This window comes from Pongo abelii, chromosome 8 (genome assembly GCF_028885655.2).
Source record: "Pongo abelii isolate AG06213 chromosome 8, NHGRI_mPonAbe1-v2.0_pri, whole genome shotgun sequence".
NCBI classification, from domain to species: domain Eukaryota; kingdom Metazoa; phylum Chordata; class Mammalia; order Primates; family Hominidae; genus Pongo; species Pongo abelii.
This window is the reverse complement of record NC_071993.2, coordinates 69,202,117-69,208,116: the sequence shown is the minus strand read 5'-3', so window position 1 is coordinate 69,208,116 and position 6,000 is coordinate 69,202,117. Positions and strand designations below refer to the sequence as shown.

Genomic DNA, 6,000 nt, shown 5'->3' with positions numbered 1-6,000 from the left:
GGAGTGCTTAGCCAAGGTCTTTATCAGATAAGGCAGGGAGTGAGGGCATGGCAGTGAGGACAGGGTGTGCTGGGCACAGACAAGTGGCAGGCTCGGGGAAGCTGGAGATGAGATACTGGTGAGGTGCAGATACGCATACCTTTAGAGGACTAAGGGGTTTAGGCTTGGTCCAGAACGCATTTAAAAGACGTTAAAGGTTTTAAAGCAGGAAATGCACAAATTAGATGTGGGTGCAGAATACTGGTATTTGAGATAACCCCAGCTGTTCATAAAGGTAGCTGTAACTAGAATTTCCTAACCAGTTTAATGCTTTGAATGATCATCCCCCATCCCCTCTGCCCTTGACTGAAGTAGCCAGACATTGTGACCTTGTGGGGTCAGTTTCTAGTCAATGAAGGGAGAGGATTCCATGTGGCAGTTGGAAGGGAGGTGTAGATCAATGTTTTTTAAGTGACTAATTGAATGTAAATAGAATTCACCATGGGCTGGGCCCTGGACAAATACGTTTAGCGTTTAGCGTCCTTGCCTGTGCCTCCTTACCCAATTTCCTTTAGAAGGACTTGGTAGTGCCTCTGTGGATGTGGTACCTCTTATCAGGCTGTTTGTCTGACTTGCCTCAGAGCAAGTAAACAAACCCAAAAGATCAAACCATCTGGGTTCCCAGAGGTTCCTGCAGCTCCTCTGCACTTTATTATTCTTGTTCAGAACTCAAGGACAAATAGGTCAGATCATGAAATCAGCCCAGTACTAGGGACTATAACTTTCTGGCTAAGACACTCAGAGAAGAAGTAACTTCCTCGGTTGGGGAAGAAGAAGATTTAGCCTAGGCCAGTGGTTCTCAAATTTAGTGACTGTAAGCTTCAAGACTAGTCATGAGCTAAAAATATATTTTTGGGAGACTCGCTTCAGACTTACTGAATCAGAATCTCTGGGGTTGGGCCAAGGAACCTGTCTTTCAAACACTCATTCCCAGATCATTCTGATTCCAGTGATCTGTAGACTGCATGGAGCAGTATAACTAGTCAGTGGTTCTGGTCTGTGGTGGTGGTTGGCAGCTGTTTTGGGGTTGTGGGGGACAGGTCAGATAAGCTTCTCCATTCATAATCCTCCAGCCCAGTAGGCTTGCAAAATTTGCACCATGCTTGGTTTTCAATTCAGGCTATTTCTAGGTTAATTTCTTAATTGAGCTATTTAGCTCAGCAGAGGACCTGAGATACCACAGATAGGAGAGCGGTTTAGGAGTAAGCATTAAATATCTCTGGCTGTGTCTCTTATTATCCTTTCCAGTCCCACTTATCTGAAGAGCCAGATTTCTCAAAGGACAAGTAACCCTAGAGGGGAGTATCAATGGGAAAGCTACGGATTCCTTGCCACATCCCCGTTACAGAACTATGCTTGCTAAGAACAGAATCTCAAGAAACATATCAAGATGTTGAATGAAGACATTTCTCACTTCTGTATTCCTGAGCTCCTGGGGTTACAAGAGCACAAGTTTAGGCAAACATAGCTGATTTCTCTCTAAGGTGTCTCTTCACTTCTTGATGCACTGGAGATCCTTGTGGAATAATACATTAATGATGAGTGTTGGGTGCTCACAAATCACCCACAATTCATTGGCTGAAGGCATCTTAAACGTGGACTTTTTGGCTTTTATTGTCTTTAGCTGCTTCTTTTAACGTACTTTAGTTTGAGTGTACAGATTTGGGGTTTTCAAATTTGTTTTTAATTAAGGCATGGTTTATTTTTATTGCTTGAGATAAAATGCAGTCTGAGGGTCACAAATGTAATTTACAAAATAAAGTGCATCTGGGCAGACCATAAGAAAAAAAAAAAAAGAACAGAAAGCCTAACTAACGAGTGGGCCAGGATTCTTAAGTTTATTTAGTAACTTCTTGGAGAATAAAAATCCCAACACCTGCATTATAAAAAAGCACACCTTATAAGTGTCCTTCTCTTTGAAACACCTAAATGAACTAGACTGAATTATGAACTAACTAATGGTTTGTAAAAATTCACCTTGAGCAAGCTATTGAAGATACTAAATAAACGAGGCTGGGACAGAGTCTGAGGAAACCCAACCTGCTGTTTGTTTTATCAGTAATGTAACTCAAAAGTAGCCAAGCGGATGGCTGGAGTTTTCTCTGTGTTTTGTTTCCCTGGGCTGAGCCTGTGAATGCCAAGATTTAATCTAAAGAGGTTTGTGTTTTAAAAACTAACAACCAAGTAATAAAACACCTATAAAAACTGTTTATAATGGAACCGGTGACAGTTTGTAGTGTAGTATTACAACTCTTCTGCTCCCCCTCGACCTTTCTCTATCCTTTCATCCAACTCTGTGCCCTTTGTCTAAGTTCCTTTCTCACCTTGCTGCCAAGAAGCTCAGGAGGAGAGGGAGCTCACACCCCAAAGCAGCAGACCATCTTTAAAAAATGAAGTGTGTGTTGTGGTCTGCATTTGAAGACAGGGCTGCGTGTGCTGCTTGTTTTGTCTGAGATAAGGACGAAGATAAGTTGTCCTAACAAAGTACCTACCTAGTTGTACAGTGGTTTCTAATGGGAAGGTGAAGATGCCGCTGCAGTGTCAGTGGCATGAGGCTGCAGGAGTCAACCAGGGCAGGAAGCCTGGGGCCTCCCCTCCCTGGCACCCTGCATCGCCATGCCCAGGCCCAAGATGGCCCTGACTCCAGGGACAGACTTCAGGCAACAGGTGGTTTTCCACCCAGGCCACCATGCCTGAAACTTGGTTCTTTTGCAAAGCCATAATTCTCCTCCCCCTCTCAAAGAAATGGCGCCTGGGAGGGAAACTTCGTGCTCAAACTCTCTAGGAGCCATTTCTCAGCCCACCTTTCCTATTTTCTGAAGTCTCCCTTGCCAGCATCCCATTCACCTCCGGAAAGAACCAGGAGCGCTCTCTTCAGAGTCCAGAGAGCTCTGGGAGGCATGTGGGCAGCGTCAGAGTGGCCTCGCCTGGGCGGCCAGAGGAGCCCCCAGTCTCCCTCAAGTGGGCCTCAGGAACTCGGGGGGCCCAGGGGAAGCCTGGAAAACCGAACTTCGCCATCAGCCTTCCTTAGAGCGCTGGCTAAAAGAGAGGGAGGGAAGGGCCCCCCAGCGGTCTTCCCCGCCCCCCTCCCGCCTCAGCCCCTCTGCCATCCGCCTGCACCGCCCAAGAAAGCACCCAGAACGCGGCTGAGCTCGCCAGCTCCTCACAGGCAGGGAGAGGGCATCCTGGGGGGCAGCTTCCCCCTCCAGCCCGCGTCTGACATCCCCACTCCCACCCAAGGATGCCGCCGCCGTGCCCTGTCCGCAGTCGCTGAATGTCACTGCTCCCTCTTCCTCCCGATCAGGGTAGACACAGCTCCCGAGGCGTCCCCCACCCCAAAACTGCCGCGATCGCCCGAGGGCGCAAAGCCTGGGCGAAGGACGAAGTTTGGGGCCCACAGCGACGGGAGGGGGAACGCGTTGGCGAGGACCGCACCTCAGTCCCAGCCCTGGCGGGCACACTCCCCGCCCCAAACGGCCCAGGCGTCCCCATCCTCCCGCGGACACCAGCGTCCCCGCCCTCCCCCGAGGGCGGTGAGAGGAGCCCCCCGGGGCGGAGGCAGGTACCCCCGGGGCGGAGACTGGGGCGGGCGGGGTCCGGGCTGCGCCCCCGGCCAGGCCGGGCGGGCTGGCGGGCGGCGCGGGGGGAGCGGGGCTGGGCGGCGCTGCCTCGGGCTCTGTGCGCTGCAGCCCGGAGCCGAGGAGGAGGAGGCGGAGGAGGAGAAGGAGGCGGCGGCGGTGGGTCCCGGGCGGGGGGAGCGCGGCGCTGCGGACCCGGGCGGCTGGCAAAGGACGAGGCGGAGGCTGAGGAAGGCAGCGGGGAGACCCAGGCTGCAGCAACAAAGGGCAGCGAGCGATTGGCCGGGCTGCAGGCGAGGTTAGCCGGGGACCGGGGTGGCCGGAGGCAGCGGCGAACGGTGCACGTGCTTGCAGACACGGGCGAGTGTGGAGCCGGGGGGTGCACGCCCGGTGGGTAGGGGCTTGCTCCCCCGCGGCATGGGATGGCGAGGAGGCTGCAGCGACATCGTTCTGCCTGCACCTGGCCTGGGGCTGGCAGGGTAGGGGTGTGTTGCGGGGGGAAGGATGCGAGCCAGGGGGCGGACGAGTAGTCGCCCAGGACGGGACGGGAGAGAGGGTGGAGGAGGGGGCGGGATGGAACGCTCCGGGCGGCGCGCCCGTCCGCACACTCCACCGAAGGAGCTGGCGACTGAGAACCTCGAATTTTAACTTCGCGTGCCCGCCCGCGCGCGCCCGCCTGCGCCCACCCCTAAATCCTGCGGCCGCCGCCAGCGATCAGCTCTCACACAAACTTTAGCTGCGGGCTAGGGGGTTTGGGGTTGAGTGGGGGAGGGGAGAGGGAAAAGGCCTCCTGATTGGCGTCGTCTGCAGCCAATAAGGCCAAGCTCCTCTGCTGCGCGTAGACCCAATCCTTTCCTAGAGGTGGAGGGGGCGGGTAGGTGGAAGTAGAGGTGGCGCGGTATCTAGGAGAGACAAAAAGGGCTGGACCAATAGGTGCCCGGAAGAGGCGGACCCAGCGGTCTGTTGATTGGTACTGGCAGTGGACCCTCCCCCGGGGTGGTGCCGGAGGGGGGATGATGGGTCGAGGGGTGTGTCTATGTGGAAGCGAGATGACCGGCAGGAACCTGCCCCAATGGGCTGCAGAGTGGTTAGTGAGTGGGTGACGGACAGACCCATAGGCCAACGGGTGGCCTTAAGTGTCTTTGGTCTCCTCCAATGGAGCAGCGGCGGGGCGGGGCCGCGGCTCGGGTTTAATGAGACTCCATTGGGCTGTAATCAGTGTCATGTCGGATTCATGTCAACGACAACAACAGGGGGACACAAAATGGCGGCGGCTTAGCTCCTACCCCTGGCGGCGGCGGCAGCGGTGGCGGAGGCGACGGCACCTCCTCCAGACGGCAGCCGCGGCTTCTTTCTCAGGCAGCGGCAGCGCCCCCGGCAGGCGCGGTGGCGGTGGCGCGCAGCCAGGTCTGTCACCCACCCCGCGCATTCCCAGGGGGAGGAGACTGGGCGGGAAGGGGGAACAGACGGGGGGGATTCAGGGGCTTGCGACGCCCCTCCCACAGGCCTCTGCGCGAGGGTCACCGCGGGGCCGCTCGGGGTCAGGCTGCCCCTGAGCGTGACGGTAGGGGGCGGGGGAAAGGGGAGGAGGGACAGGCCCCGCCCCTCGGCGGGGCCTCTAGGGCAAGGGGCGGGGCTCGAGTGCGGAGGGGGCGGGGCGGGATCGGGTGGGGGCGGGGTTCGGGGAGTCGGAAGGCGGGGGCTGAGAGGGAATTTCTGAGTGGGAGTGAACTGGTAGGAGCGGCGGGGGTCCGGCGAGGGTGTAAGGAAGACAAGTGAGGGATGGGTGGGAGGAGAAGCTGGAGGTGTAGAAGCAGGTGCAGAGGGAGAGTTAGGGAGGGATGCAATTTGAGAGAAGTGGAAGGCGGACCGAGGGGTGTGTGAGGGCAGGTGAGATGATACTGAAGGCGAGATTGCAGTTGTCTGGGCGCAGAGTAGGTGGGTTTGGGTGTGGTGGATGTGGAGTAGAGTTGAAGCAGTGCAGAGTGTTGGTTTTGGGGAGGCATTGAGGCGCATGTGAGGAGCAGGTACGATTGCAGTGATGGGAAAGAGGTATCTGGGTGGATCGGCATGTTGCAATAAGAAGGAGGTCTGCTAGCTTTGGGGTATGAAGTATTTTTAAAAACGTGGAAGGTTGGGATGATTGTGCTTGGGAAGTTTCTGAAAGATGATGCTAAGACAGCAGAGCAAACTTAAATATGAAGGGAGGGGAGAGAGGCTGCTTAGAACTTGCAAAATAAATCTGTGGCAGAAAATCTCCTGGGGACAAGGGATTGGTAGGGGTGGGACAAGGCGGCAGGTGTGAAGAAAGTGGGTGGAGCTGTACAGTAATTTTGGGTGAATGTGATTTGGTGGACTGTGCCAGAGGTGAGGATGGGGCAAA

General features: G+C 55.4%; 1 protein-coding gene across 13 annotated transcripts in view; it reads left to right on the top strand.

Annotated features, from left to right (window-relative positions):
• The first annotated feature begins 3,133 nt into the window (after window positions 1–3,133).
• The window catches only part of KAT6B (lysine acetyltransferase 6B), a 208,060-nt gene continuing 205,193 nt past the window's right edge, over window positions 3,134–6,000 (top strand). For 4 of the 13 annotated variants that reach the window (XM_054522431.2, XM_054522430.2, XM_054522428.2 and 1 more), the window contains exon 1: window positions 3,720–3,915. The gene's annotated coding sequence lies outside the window, so the exon portion shown is untranslated. Of the gene's footprint in view, window positions 3,602–3,719; window positions 3,916–4,809; window positions 5,025–6,000 lie in introns of those variants that run through there. The other 9 variants (XM_024253847.3, XM_024253846.3, XM_002820801.6 and 6 more) reach the window with 6 other exon arrangements.